The following is a 15,768-nucleotide window of genomic DNA, read 5'->3' as shown; positions in this document are numbered from 1 at the left end:
TTGGAAAATAGTTTTACATTTCATATCAAGATCTTGGAATTGTTTTTCTTACTTTTGGAACTCTATAACAAAAAGCAATGACAATCATTAATGAATGCTTATTACATGAAAGATGATATGTTTAGCACTTAATTATTTTAAGTCTCTTAATCATCACAACAGCTCTGTGAAGTAGATGTTATTATCCAGTTTTAACCCTATGAAAATAAATCAAAGTATGGAAAAATTATGGATTAATATGTTATTAATAGCATTGTTACAAGAAGCAAAAAATAGAGGCAAAAAACCAGATTTAGTAAAACCCCTAATATTTCAGAATCAGGAAATAGTTAACTAAATGAAATTTTTCAATGGAATCAATGCATTTATAAGAGTGCTTTTTAAAGAATATGAAATGACATGGGAAAATACATATCTTAGTCTACTATTGCCTTAATAAAGCCACATAACAAACATTAAATCTGTATGGCAGAAAACAATAAACACTTATTTTGCATATGTTTGCAGGTTAGCTGGAATAAGACTCTGCTTTTGGCTTCAGGTAAACCGGCCTTGGTTGCAGGCTGCAGATCTGGGCTCAGGTATGTTGCTCTGTACTCATTTTGGAGCCCAGGTTGAAGGGGTATCTGCTACCAGGGGTAAGCTCTTCTCATGGGAGTCTCCTACGGGGCAAGAGGGTGAGTGCAACCACGCAGCACATTGTAAGCATCCGCTGGCTTCCTGTCTGCCAACTTCTAATTGGCCAAAGCAAGTCACATGGCCCCACCTAAAGTGAGGGATGGGGAAGTATCCTCTGATTGCCTTGAGAAGATGGCAAGAATGAGTTATGTCTGATTCTCTTATGAGGGAAAAAAAGAACTGGCACCAATAATTCAATCAACCCTGGTCTGCTTTCCATTATCTTTCTTCACATCCATCCCACAGGTGCTTGTGTCCATCCCAAGATCCTTCCAAATCTCATCCCCTGCTGGCGTCATTCTAATGGCAGAAGAGTGAGATGCACATAGTGGTCATGGTTTATAGACACTGTGAAATCCTGGTTGATGAATGTTGCACCTTGGGAGAAGTGAATATTCTTACTGGCTTAGACCCCATTACTGCTCCCTGGGCTGAGCTCCCCAAATCTCAGTTCATTATTTCTCTGTGGTTTTTGGCTCCACTCTTTGGGAGGTCCGTTGCCAAAAACCCCCTTGGTCACTTCTAAAGAGGGCATTGGAGAATATGCCCTATTTGGTGTCTGAGTCACCCTCTCAGCCTGCATCCTCCCTGTGGAAGGTTGGGGTAGGAGGAGACTAGAAGAAGTTTTATATCTCAAAAAGTCACAATTGCTTTTAGTTCATGTTAACAGAAATTTTCTCAATATAGATTTTTTTTATTCCCTGTAAATGCAGGATTTCTGGGCCATGTTTATTTGCTCTCAATTCTGTTGGAAGGTAGCCATGTTTTACTTGGAACCTGTATTAGTCAGGGTTCTCTAGAGGGACAGAACTAATAGGTTAAATGTATATATGAAGCGACTTTTATTAAGAAGTATTGACTCACACAAACACAAGGTGAAGTCCCACAATAGGCCATCTGCAAGCTGAGGAGCAAGAAGCCAGTCTGAATCCTAAAACCTCAGAAGTAGGGAAGCTGGCAGTGCAGCCTTCAGTCTGTGGCTGAAGGCCCAGGGCCCCTGGCAAATCACAGATGTAAACCTAAGAGTCCAAAAGCTGGATGACTTGGAGTCTGACATTTGAGGGCAGGAAGCATCCAGCACAGAAGAGGGATGAAGGCCGGAAGACTCAGCGAGTCAAATCCTTCCAACTTCTTCTCCTGGCTTTATTCTAGCCATGTTGGCAGCTGATGAGATGGCACCCACCCAGATTGAGAGTGGGTCTGCCTCTCCCAGCCCACTGACTCAAATGTTAATCTCCTTTGGCAACACCCTGACAGACACACTCGGAAACAATACTTTGCATCCTTCAATCCAATCAAGTTGACATACAGTATTAACCATCACAATTCCACCCTTTGTCAACTTGAACCCATGCATCTCCTGACATACATAATCTTCAAATAAAGACAATCAATAATAAGGTCATAATTATGCCTAACATAATACAACTATTCTTTGTACAAATGGAAGTGTACTAATCCTTAACCTAAATGCTATTACATAAAGTTAACAACACTTAATTGCTGATATAAAGTCAATAAATCTTATGCCATATGATAAATGAAAAAGAAAGGAAATAAAATGAAGATATTTCCTTAGTACAAGTGTATACATGCACAGACATATTCTTAACAAAATAAGGAGGAAATACTCATGACAATTACAGTTCTTGTTTCTGCAGCTGGTCATGTGGTTGTAGCTGGTGTTGATGACTACCTTCTTCTACTATCCATTCTGTATTCCCTTTGCCTTCAGCAAGTACCTCATTGGGTCATGAATTTTTACTTGGTGGAGTGACCCAGACCTTCATTCCTGAATGGTCTGAGTCATCTGTAGTCCTGCCTGGATTGGGTTGTTATAGTTTCCCATTGACCTTAATCACAGGGTATGGTATAAGAGACGCCCTAAGGGATGTCATATGTAGACTGATTTTATCTTGACAGACTGGGCCGATAATCCCAGCCAACACTGTAACTCCCTTCTTAGCCTGTTGACTTAGAGGTAGGAGGAGCCCAAAGTATCCAGGTGGCAATCTTAACTTCCAGTTTAATGGGATCATTGTTGTGTCTCCTGGTGGCAGCATTCCTCCCTCTGGAACTAAGACCTCTAGGCCAGCAGAACGTAATGTTGTAATGTCCCAGGAACAGGAAGCACAAATTTTGCTAGAGAGTCACTAGGGGTGATGGTGAGTGACGCCACTTCCATTTCCATCCCTTGATTCCTGGACCCATGAATACTGGCTCTAGGAGAAAGAGTACCATATATTAGATTCTGATTCAAAGCATACACAACTTTCTGGAAAACTTTGCCCCAGCCCTGCAAAGTACTGTCACCTAGTTGGTGGTGTCATTTTGACTTCAAAAGGCCATTCCACCATCCTATCAATCTGGCTGCTTTAGAATGATGGGGAACATGGTATGACCAGTGAATTCTATGAGCATGAGCCCATTGCCGCACTTCTTTGGTCGTAAAGTGAGTGCCTTGGTCAGAGGCAATGCTCTGTGGTATACCGTGACAGTGGATAAGGCATTCCATGAGTCCACCGATGGTAGTCTTGGCAGAAGCATTGCACACAGGATAGGCTCACCCATATCTGGAGTAAGTATCTATTCTGGTGAGAACAAACCATTGCCCTTTCCATGATGGAAGAAGTCCAATATAATCAACCTGTCACCAAGTAACTGGCTGATTACCCTGAGGAATGGTGCCACATCGAGAGCTCAGTGTTGGTCTCTGCTGCTGGCAAACTGGGCACTCAGCAGTGGCTGTAGCCAGGTCAGCCTTGGTGAGTGGAAGTCTATGTTTCTGAGCCCATGCATAACCTCCATCCCTGCCACCATGGCCACTTTGTTCATGGGCCTATTGGGTGATGACAGGGGTAGCTGGGGAAAGAGGCTGAGTGGTATCCACAGAATGAGTCATCCTATCCACTTGATTACTGAGGTCACCCTTTAGTGAACATTCACATGAGATACATATAGCTTTACAGTTTTTTACCACTCAGAGAGGTCCATCCACCTACCTCTTCCCCAAATTTCCTTGTCACCAATTTTCTAATCATGCTTCTTCCAAGTCCCTGACCATCCAGCCAAACCATTGGCTACAGCCCATGAATTAGTATTTAATCACACATCTGGCCATTTTTCCTTCCAAGCAAAGTGCACAGCCAGGTGCACTGCTTGAAGTTCCGCCCACTGGAAAGATTTCCCTTCACCACTGTCCTTCAGAGATGTCCTAGAAAGGGGCTGTAGTGGTGTAGCTGTCCACTTCCGGGTGGTGCCTGCATATCATGCAGAGCCATCTGTGAACCAGGCCCTAGTCTTCTCTTCCTCTGTCAAATCATCATAGGGAACTTCCATGAGGTCATTGGTGCAGACTGGGGAAGAGAAGGCAGGGTGGCAGGAGTGGGGACCATGGGCATTTGAGCCACTTCCTCATGTAACTTACTTGTGCCCTCAGGACCTGCTTTAGAACCATCACATATATACCACTTCCATTTGATGATGGAATGCTGCTGTGCATGACCCACTTTATGGCTAGATGGGTCAGAAAGCACCCAGTTCATGATAGCAGTTCAGGTCGCATGGTGACTTGATGACCCATAGTCAAGCGTTCAGTTTCCACCAAAGCCCAGTAACAGGCCAAGCGCTGTCTCTCAAAAGAAGAGTAGTTATCTGTGGAAGATGGCAGGGCCTTGCTCCAAAATCCTAGAGGCCTCTGCTGTGATTCACCTATGGGGGCCTACCAAGGGCTCCAAACAGCATCCCTATCTGCCACTGACACCTCAAGCACTACTGGATCTGCTGGGTCATATGGCCCAAGTGGCAAACCACTTAACACAGCAGCCTGGACCTGCAGCAGAGCCTTCTCCTGTTCTGGACCCCACTCAAAATCAGAAGCCTTTTGGGTCACTTGATAAATGGGCCAGAGTAACACATCCAGATGAAAATGTTTTGCCTCCAGCATCCAAATAGGCCCACTAGGTATTGTGCCTCTTTCTTGTTTGTAGGAGGGGCCAAATGCAGCAACTTTTCCTTCACCTTAGAAGGATATAAAGATATATAAAGATATAGGCCACACACCACAGGAGCCCTAGAAATTTTACTGAGTAAAAGGTCTCTGAATTTTAGTTGGGTTTATTTCCCATCATGTGGCATGCAAATGTCTCACCAATAAGTCCAATGTGTTTGCTACATCTCACTCACTGGATCCAATCAGCATAATGTCATCAATACAATGGGCCAGTATGATGTTCTGTGAAAGGGAAAAGTGATCAAGATCTCTGTGAACTAGATTATCACACAAAGCTAGAGAGTTGATATACCCCTGAGGTAAGACAGTGAAAGAGTATTCCTGGTTTTGCCAGATGAAGGCAAATTGTTTCTGGTGGGCCTTATGGACAGGAAAGGAGGAAAAGACATTTGCCAAATCAATATTTGCATACCAGATATCAGGAGATGCGTTAATTCATTCAAGCAATGAAACCACATCTGGTACAGCAGCTGCAATTGGAGTCACTACTAGGTTAAGCTTACAATAATCCAATGTCATTCTCCAAGATCCATCTGTCTTCTGCACAGGCCAAATGGGAGAGTTGAATGGGAATGTGGTGGGAATCGGAATCACCTCCCCTGCGTCTTTCAAGTCCTTGATGGTGGCGTTAATCTCTGCAGTCCCTCCAGGGATGCGATATTGGTTTTGATTTACTATTTTTCTAGGTAGAGGCAGTTCTAATGGCTTCTATTTGGTCTTTCCCACTGTAATAGTCCTCACCCTAACTGTCAGGGAGCCAATGTGGGGGTTCTGTCAGCGGCTAAGTATATCTATGCCAATTATGCATTCTGGCACTGGGAAAGCGACAACAGGATGAGTCCAGGGACACACTAGACCCACTGTAAGTTGGATCTGAGCTAAGACACCATTAATTACCCGACCTCCATGAGCCCATACTTTAACTGGGGGACAACAGTAATGTTTTGGGTCCCTTGGAATCAACATCAGCTCAGAGCCAGTGTCCAGTAGTCCCCAAAAAGTCTGATCGTTCCCCTTTCCCCAGTGCACAGTTACTCTGGTAAAAGGCTGGAGGTTTTCTTGTGGGAAGGATGGGAGAAAGATTAGCAGCATAAATTGTTGGTAGTGTAGTGGGGCCCTTTCTCAAGGGAACCTGGCCTCCCCTTCATTCAAGGGGTTCTAGGTCTGTAAACTGGCTCAAGTCTGGAAACTGACAGAAGGGCCATGATTCTCTATTTTATAATTCAAATTAGTCTTGTCCACTTGACCTGGAAGTTTTCTATTTATACAAATCAAGTAAGAATGCTGTAGGCTTCCTACCAATTTCACTTCTAGAAGCACTGTGATTAATTAGCTAATGCCAGAGCTCTCCTCGAGTCAGACTATTCTGATTGCTGCTTTGCCTCTGCTGTTCATTACAGTAACTATGCCCACCTTGCTTTTGACAGTTGAGTGCTGCCACTTGGCCACTGCCACCTTGAGATCCGATTATTCTCAGGGCATTTAAATTTTCTAATTGAGTGACTGTGGTTTCCACTGTAAGATCTGGCATACAGAGAAGAGCAATCACAAAGCTCTTCAAGGATATGGGTTCTCCCCTCATAAATCTGTTTTGGAAAGTACTGGTGAAGGGTATGTCTTCTGGACCCCTCCAGCTGGAATGAGTAGGTCTAAAGTGACTAAATCACTCTAGTATTCCAATCTCCCTAAGCCTTTGGATCCTTTCCTCTACATTAAACCAGGGGAGATCAAGCATTTCCAGCTCGCTCACAGTGGGCCATCTTTTAATCCATATTTCAGCTAACCAAGCAAATAAACTATTAGAACCTTTTTAAATTCCCTAAGCTGAAACATTAAATGCAGGATCCCTGCTTAGTGGGCCCATATCAACAAATTCAGCCTGATCCAACTCTGTGTTCTTTCCACCATTATCCCATACCCTTAATATTCATTCCCATACCTATTCTCCAGATTTCTGCCTATATAAATTAGAAAACTCAAGCAGTTCTTTTGGAGTGTAGTGCACCTCCCTGTAGGTCACACTCTGAACTTTGCCTCTAGGGGTCTACTGGGATTTGAGTCTACTTATAGGTCTAGAAGCAAACAGGGGTGTTGGGGGTGGGTCCTGAGGTGAATCAGCATTGTCTTGCCTGGTAACTGCCTCAGGGGAGGCCATCACTGTTGGCTCAGTCAGTACAGGGTTTAACTCCTCAGATAAATGTGGAAAGGCTGATGGCCATGTTGGTGGGGGAGGGGATGTTGCCACCACTGAGGGTGGGGAGGCTGTTTCCTCTGGCAAAAGTATCTCATCAGAGTTTACAAGCTCAGTGTCCCCAGCATCATGAGGGTCCTCTTACACATCCCCATTCCAATTTGCAGTGTCCTGTTCTTTTCCAATCAATGCTCTCACTTTAACAGTAGACACCTGGTGAGACTGAGCATGCACCTTTCCTGGCCGGTCAGTCATTCTATTATAAGAGCTTATGTCTGATTTTCTGCAATTTCAGCCCTTTGTCTATAGGAGATAAGACTCTCACTTGGGGCAATCTTAGAAGACTTGAGGCTCAGTGTGTGCTTCTGGAGCTGGGAGTTAGAATCTCTGAGCTCATCCTTTTCTTTCATCACTTTGTCCAGTGAACTTAGGAGCAACCAACCAACTTCATTATATTTCTTGATTCTCTACATATGGTCAAAGGTATTATGTATAGAGTCACTAAACTCCTTACCTCTCATGAACGATGAATCAGAAGTATCAAATGTATTTATTTTGCATAATTCTCTAAACAGTTCATTCCAAGGACCATCAGTGTTCTCCATACTATCAGAAGTAGAGTCCTTAGCATTTTTGAGTCTAATCATATTAAGCAACCAACTCCAGAAACCCCAAAACCAACTAAAGAAATCCATCCTTAAAATTCTCTTCCTTTAGAACTGCTCCTGGTACCAAAATCTGTCTACCAAAGTCAGGGTCTTCTAGAGAGACAGCACTAATAGGATAGATGTATACATAAAGGGGAGTTTATTAAGGAGTACTGACTCACAGAATCACAAGGTAAAGTCCAACAGTAGGCCAACTGCAAGCTGAGGAGCAAGGAAGCCAGTCTGAGTCCCAAAACCTCAAAAGTAGGAAAGCCAACAGTGCAGCCTTCAGTCTGTGGCCGAAGGCTTGAGAGCCCCTGGTAAACCACTGGTGGAAGTCTAAGAGTCTGAAAGCTGAATAACTTGGAGTCTGATATCTGAGGGCAGGAAATATCCAGCACGGAAGAAAGATGAAGACCAGAAGACTCAGCGAATCTCGTCCTTCCAACTTCTTCTGCCTGCTTTATTCTAGCCATGTTGGCAGTGGATTAGATGGTGTCCACCCAGGTTGAGGGTGGGTCTGCCTCTCCCAGTCCACTGACTCAAATGTTAATCTCCTTTGGCAACACCCTCACAGACACACCCAGGATCAATACTTTGCATCCTTCAATCCAATCAAGTTAATACTCAATATTAACCATCACAGAACCCATCTGTTATCATAGCTTTTCAAATGCAATTCAACAACCCACTTACCATATCAGCATTGTGAATTGAAACTTGCTTGGTCATCATCCCAACTTTATGAGGTCCATTGTCTGTTTTTTGGTTTATTGAAAGTAACAGTTGTAACAAATGTTTTACTTTCACTACTATATAACATGGACCAACATTTTTTCCAGGCTTTTAGAACAATATCCTTCTTGTCTAATCTCCAGTCCTAAAGCTGATGGCACATATTTTGGGATTTGTTATGGCAGTACCCCACTTCCAATATATTCAGCTATTGCCACCATAATGCTCTATAACAAACAACCACAAAATCTCAGAGGCAGGCAGCAATAAGCATTAGTTTCTGGCTTACGTGGGCTGGCTGCGGTTTGCCTCCGCTGCTGGCTGGGAGTCAGCCGGGCTTAGTTCCTGACCTTGAGTTGGGTCCAGGCCTGCTCCCTGTGTGGTTGTTCTGCAACCCTGGCTGGATGAGCTTTTCTCGTTGCAGACAATCACGTTGCAAGAGAACAAGCCCAACCACATCAGCACATTCCAAACCCTTGTTTGCGTCATGCTGTGGTAATCATGTCTTTTTACTCTGTATTTGTTGATGCTTTGACATCTTGGGGCCTTGCTGACCCTGGAGCGACTCCCTCTCTCAGGGTTAGCTAATTCCTAGAGATAGCAAACAGCAAACTACTGGCCTAAGAGTGCACCTTTCACACACAAATCAACTACTCCGGAGCTCATACCCCCCAACCACCTCCATTAATGAACTCTCACATTCTGGGCCGATACTCCAGGAACAAATACCAGACAACTATACCATAGAGTCCACTAAATTATTCAAAGTGGCCAATCCTAAACCTGCTTACCCTGCCTCGCCCATTATGTTTCCCACAGAAACCACAATGAAGATCTTCTCCCTGCTTCCTCTGCCCCTGACTGACCCTGGTGCTTCCCGTGTGACCCCGCATTATGATGTGGCATGCCCTTTTGTCTTGGGGTCTGTTGAGTGTAACAAACTATGTGTACAGCGGTAGCTGTCTCCTGATCTGTTGGCTTTGCCATATCTTAAACAATAAAACCTACATTAAAAAGCATTTGTCCGCTAATAACCCTTTGGCCAATGTAAATCACTTGATTAATCCCAAAGTCAAGGTGTTGGGAATAACTCTCTGCTCACCAGTCTGATGAGAGTAAAGACCTATTTCTATTAGAAGGCAGAAAAGTTGGGATGCTCTTCCCCAGAGTGGCAAGAGTGTGGATATATAATTCTATTAGAGGGGAGTGAAGAATTGAGACCAATGATTCAACCTATCACCACTGTATATGTATATATGTGCATACATGATGTTAGATTAAAACACTGAGATATGCAATATGATGTCCAATATGTAAAACAGAATCCCTGTAGAGAAAGAAATCTTGAAGGAAAGATATTAAAATGTTAATAAGGCATATCTTTGGGTGTTGAGACTGTGGATGATTAAAATTACTCTTTCTTCTGTTTTATAAATTGTCTTTCATGAGAATATGTTTATTTTATAATTTACAAATATACTGCATTAACTAGAAGCTGAGTCTTCTAAGTATTAAACTAAAATTCCTTGAATATCTTCTGCTTAGGGTCAGTAATGATCCTAAAAGCAGAGCCAGGAGGATTTGCCTAATTCCACCTGGGAGAACAGAAAGGTTTCTATGGCAGGGAATAGAGGGTCTGACAGGGGTTGGCCTCTTTTGTTCTTTGCTATTTAAAGTTTGGTCCACAGATGACCAGCGTTGGTGTCACCTGGGAGCGTGTTAGAAATGCACACTCTCAGTTCTCATGCCAGAGCTACGGAATCAGAATCTGCATTTTGAGGGCATTCTCCAGGTGGTTGCATGCACATTAAAATTTGAGATGCACTGAATCTATTCCATACCGTTTATTTTAGCATCATTTAAAGTAAATGCATTTTTGCTTGATGATTCAAAACGGCTGCTAGAAATTGTTGTTATAAAATGCAAAGATAGTGAAATAGGCTAACAGATGGGCTGGCTTAACGACCAAGTACTAACCATTTTCATACAATAAAAATGAATTATTCAGTCTATAATATTTATTGATTGACAGTCTGATGTGGGCCCCTGTTACAGGTAGAATAGCATTTCTCTAAAAAATTGTGATACAGAACTATAATTCTGGAAGATATTAGTAGGACAGTAATGGGCCCCACTGTATTAGTTTCTTATGGCTGCTGTCATAAATCACAACAAACTTGGTGGCTTAATACAACACAAATTTATTATCTTACAGTTCTGGAGGTAAAAATCTGAAAGAGGTCTCACTGGGTTAAAATAGAAGCATCAGCAGTGTTGCATTCCTTTGGGAGGCTGGAGGGGAGAATTCTTCTCTTTTCCAGTTCTGCAGCTTCCCATACTCCTCTGCCTCCCGGCATCTTCAGAGCCAGCAATGACTGGTCAGGTGTTTCTCATGCTGCATCGCTCTGACACTGTCTTCTGCCTTCCGGTTCTAGTTTTAAGGACCTTTGTGATTTTATTGGGTTCACACAGATAATCCAGGATAACCTCACTATTTTAAGATTGGCTGATTAGCAACCTTAATTCCATTTGCTACCGGAATTCCCCTTTGCCTTGTAAAGTTCTATCCCCTTTGCCTTGTAAAGTTCCAGGGATTAGGAAATGGACATCTTTGGGAGAGCATTATTCTGCCTACCACATCCATTAAATGGAGATTTTGTGGTCACATAAATCTGCAAGTAATATTTCTTCCTTGGAGTTTTGCAATGTACATCAGTATAGTCAAGGCTCTGAGAATTTTTGGAGTAAAGAAGCCCCATTTAAGTTTGCTCAACCCAGGAACTCTTTGCTTGCACATTTCATGAAGCTAAGCCAGAGAAATATGGAGAAATTCAGAGAAAATTAAAGAGCTGTTTTCTGCCCTAAAGGAATTAAAGACAGCTTTTTATTTTCTCAATCATCGATTGCAAATTAATACTGAGTTCATTAGTGCTAAGGGAATGCAGGGCAGAAGAGGGAGTGGGAACATCTGTAGAAATCAGAAGCCCTAATTACCAGGCTTCTGTTCCATACAAGGCAAGGATGAGAACAGCAGTAGTTGTGGGAGTCTATGCCGATTTCCCTCTCACCATCGACATATTGTGGCATTATGAATAATTTAAAAAATCTGCCTGGGTCATTTTCTTAATCTCTGGGACTCCGTATCTCATATGTAAAGTTGGGTTAACACTCTCTCTTTCATCCAGCATGATTATGGGCTTTTAATTAATGTTAAAATGCTCTTTGGCATTCACATGCAAAAAGAGTTATTAAATTTTGGTGCCAAATATTATGATGGTAATGAGAACTCGCTCACCAGTATCTCATTACATGTGCAACTTTTTCCCTTAATTTACTGCATAAATCACCCATGGCTACACACAACAGAACAGCTTCTTTCATCTTTTAGATATCTCATGTTGAAACCAAGAAATACGAGCTAGAGAAAGCTGAGTCTTATTTAAAAAATTCCCAGAAGGCATTTGTTTTATGTGGTGAGCATAATGATTGCTTACAATAAAAAAAGCCTTGAAAGGTCTCACTTGTTCTAAGATTATTCATGCAGCAATTATGCTATTGATGTCAATTTGTTTTTATGATAATATAAACTTTTCTGAACCCATTCAGCAATGCATAGTACAATGCTTGCCATCTTCCCCACGACATCTCTTGCTAAGATACCTATTCACTTCCTTGATGAAGAAAAAGCCAAGGAATGTAGGCATTTTACAAACAGATACAGTTTAGATCATTTGAAACCTAAAAATGAATTGGAACTTGTAATTTTAAAGTGAATACTCGCAAAAGAGAGAAATAGCTGGGTACTCTGACTTATATTCTAGATGATGTTATATATCTTAGTACAAATATTATCCAAGTGAGCCCACCTCTAAATTTTGTGTGTGACATAAAGGGAGGGGAACTCGTATTTATTTTGTAGCCTGCCAAGATCAAAGAACTGTCTCAACTTAAATTTTGGACGTCTTAAGTTTGTTCATCTTAAATTTGGCTTTGGATTGCTATAGGTTTTCAGGTAACTATTCATATTTCAAATGATGATTATTATTTTGCTTCTTAAGGTTCTTGTTTTTGTAGAGTAGGTAACATATTAATGTATTTCACTTTAAAAACAGTTATCATGGTTACTTTGCCTGGGTGAGTCTATATGTAAACATGTTTGAAACACTTATTAAAAGAAGATGTGCTCCCTGATTTTAATGAGGTTAAATCTCACTCTTGCGTCACTGTTTCAAATTTTATTGTGATCTTAAATTGAGGTTGTATTCACATGGACAGAGCAAAAATTCACCACTAGCATATCTATTTGATGCTGTCAGCCACGTTCACAGCCAGTCTGCAAAATTCATTAGTTATTATGTCAAAGGTGCTTTTAATCCTCAGTAGCAGGATTCTTTCCTTATTTAATTTCATTTTGCCTTGCAGATAGAATTTGAGCAAATAATTTGAAGATGGGTAAATAGAAGTTTGACTGAAGCTGATGAAAGTAAGCACATTGACTGATTAATATTCTTATCTTTTTTTGTAAACTGCATTACAAAAATACATAATTTCTGCAAAATAAAATGTAAAAATAGGCATAGAAGTCAGGGCAAAGGCATATGACTAGAGAAAAGTAAAATGAAACCAAATGTGAGGTAACACCTGGAAGGCACCGTGTTCCTTTAACACACACAAGCACTCATTCAGGCTAAACAGTGGACACACTCATTTCCAGGTGGGTCACACTATTTAGTTCAATATTTTTAGTAGCCCATGAAATGAGGGGAAAGTGGGTTGGGGTAATGGGCTAAGTGTGTAGAGCTGAAATTAAGTATGCTTATGTAATGGCTCTATTGTTCTCTAAATTGAGCTATTCAAAGAAAAAAATTTTTAAATCCACTTACCTCTGTTAGTTCCAGAAAGGAGGGGAGTGGTGTAGCTGATCATCTGAAAATATCAGATGATATAGCATAGTCCTATTTTTAGCTCTGAAATGCAACCATGGGACTTTACAACAACATCCAGTGTGTTTTGTTAGAGATGCCACAACCAGTCACAACTGGCTGGCACTGCAGAAAACAGAAAGTTACGGCAAAGGGAATTACCATTGAGAGCAAAGAGCTGGGGGAAAGGCCTCATGCAGTCATTGATGGCTGGTGGGTTCGCTCCAGAGGTACAAGAGTTTTGTGTGTGCTTATAAATCTGAAGCAGCAACATCTATTGAACCCATGGTTTTCATCATCAATGACTGTGGGTGAAAGTGGGTCTTGATTTTGAAAGCTCACGTCTGGGTGCCTTGGAAATGTGCAATCTTGTTCTGGCCCTTTTAGTGACTGGCTTTGGGGTCCCGAGATAATCACTTCCCATTTCTTCATCTATTTCCTCTCAATACAATGTGAATTAAATGCCCTTTGAAGACCCTTCCGGGACCAAAACTTCAAGCAGGGTAGTTACATACCCTGCAAACCCCACACATATAAACATGTGATTCTTTTTTTTAACACCTCTACAGCTGAATTCAAATAGCCCCTATTTCAATAACAGTGAGAGAGAGAGAGAGAGAGGAAAAAAAAAAAAAAAAAGAAATCAAATCAAGTAAACAAAGAATGAACAAACTAGCTTTGTCACCTTGATTTTCTTCTGGTTTAGAATTTAGCCTTTTGGTGTAATTACCCAGAATTTAAATTTTGTTGATTCAAAATTCAGGTTGTCAGAGGTGTCCTTTTCTCTCAAGGACTCCTCTAACTCCTTGCCTCTACTCTCCTGGATGTTCCCCTCCTCCTTTTTGTGCTGCTTTACTGCTGATGAAATGGGAGAGTTCCCTGACCCTGCTAGTAGGACATGCGACAGGGGTGTAGCTTGTCTGTTTGGCCACTGTGCATGCTCAAACTCCTTACAGGAGGGGGAGCATGCAGATGGGCAGGTGCAGGAGCTGTAGCGAGCGTCCCTAGGCCCAGGCTTCATGGCAGCATCTATGGGTGGGATCCTGTGACTTCCAAAGCCCAAGTGGGCATGTGTTACAGTGCGCTCTTTTAGCCTTGCTGTCCACGGATGGCTTAAGTGTTAACCAGCTCAGTGCCCTCTTGGTACCTAGGTCTTGTCTGGTGTTCAGGAAGAATCAGGTCATACATAAACCTGAAGGATGAGTGCAGGGGTTTTGCTGAGTGGTGGAGGTGGCTCTCAGTGGGATGGATGGGGAGCTGGAAGGGGGATGAAGTGAGAAGATGATCTTCCCCTGAAGTTTGGGTGTCCAGCATCCGATCTCCTCTCCGACCGTTCCCAGCTGATCTCCTCTTGGCATTCAGATGCTCCTATTTTTTTTCTTTCTGCCATGCTGTTCTTCCGTTCTTCTGCTCTTCTGTTCATTGGCTTGTGGATCCTGGGGTTTGGGGTTTATATGTGTACAGGATGGGGGTGCATGGTGGGCCAAAAGGCCACTTTGGGGCACAAAAACAGGAATGCCTGTTCTCATCTAGGGCTGTGGGTTTCCAGGCTTGCTTGAAAGTAGGGCCTTTGCTGGGAACCACCCTCTTTTGTGCATTATTTCCCTGTCTCCTGTCTATACCACTTATTATGGCTTCTGGGTACAAGTGGAAGCTTATACAGGAGCTTGGCAAGAGTGGTGAGCTGGCGTGCATTAGCCTCTACTTGAGTATCTCATCCTGCTGGTCGTTTTCTGCTTGTATTGCCAGTCCCTGCTCATCCATCTGACTTGCACCAGCCTCTGCTGCTGGTACCATTAGGTGTAGCCATGCTGTCTGATCTTCAGGTCCTTGTACTCTGGGCCCTACTCATTCTCTCCCCTTCTTTGTTTTCTGTCCCCTGCAGCATGCAGGAACTGCTGGATAGGAGCTACTATGAAGCCAGGAACACTAAGGCTCTCTGATTAAGTATGTTATACTTTCATTTCTACTTCCCTGAATCTATCCTATGATGGCTTATGGCACACAGCAAGCTCGTTTTTAATGAATCTTTTTTTTCTTAGTATAAAACATAGTCTTCTGTCCTCAGGTCCTCAAACGTACCTAGAGGTTTACACTTTTCACTAAGGGTCTCAATCCTGGGGGGTTGGATACTCACCTATGTCTGTCTGTCTCCCGCCTCCCTCACGTCTGGGAGGAATGTTTTATCTTGTTTAGTGGGATATAATATCCATATCATATCACATATCCTGTCTTTCAGTGTCTTACACCAACCATTCTACACTCAAATCCCCTATGGTTTAACTCTTTGAAATCTATAAAAGTATTTTTCCTCCTCTTAATGAAATTTGGCTCTTGCAAATGAGAAATAAAAGATCTAATTTTCTTGTCTTTGAAATATGCATCATTAGCTAATTTAAGGAGTTAGAAGGTTAGGCAGGGTGTGGTGGCTCATGCCTGTAATCCCAGCACTTTGGGAGGCTGAGGTGGGTGGATCACTTGAGGTCAGGAGTTTGAGACCAGCCTGGCCAACATGGCTAGACTCCATCTCTACAAAAATACAAAAATCAGCCAGGTGTGATGGCATACACCTGTAGTCCCAGC

The 15,768-nt window shown here is 42.3% G+C and overlaps 1 long non-coding RNA gene across 1 annotated transcript in view; it reads left to right on the top strand.

Annotated features, from left to right (window-relative positions):
- Positions 1-12,747, top strand: part of LOC117080519 — a 139,325-nt gene extending 126,578 nt beyond the window's left edge. Inside the window, exons 3-4 of the long non-coding RNA XR_004435880.1 lie at positions 508-581; positions 12,686-12,747. This is a non-coding gene — a long non-coding RNA (uncharacterized LOC117080519). The remainder of the gene's footprint in view (positions 1-507; positions 582-12,685) is intronic.
- The last annotated feature ends 3,021 nt before the right edge of the window (positions 12,748-15,768 follow it).

Source organism: Trachypithecus francoisi, unplaced genomic scaffold (genome assembly GCF_009764315.1).
Source record: "Trachypithecus francoisi isolate TF-2019V2 unplaced genomic scaffold, Tfra_2.0 Lachesis_group8, whole genome shotgun sequence".
NCBI lineage: Eukaryota > Metazoa > Chordata > Mammalia > Primates > Cercopithecidae > Trachypithecus > Trachypithecus francoisi.
Note: the sequence above shows the minus strand (reverse complement) of the source record. Positions and strands in the feature narration are given on the sequence as shown.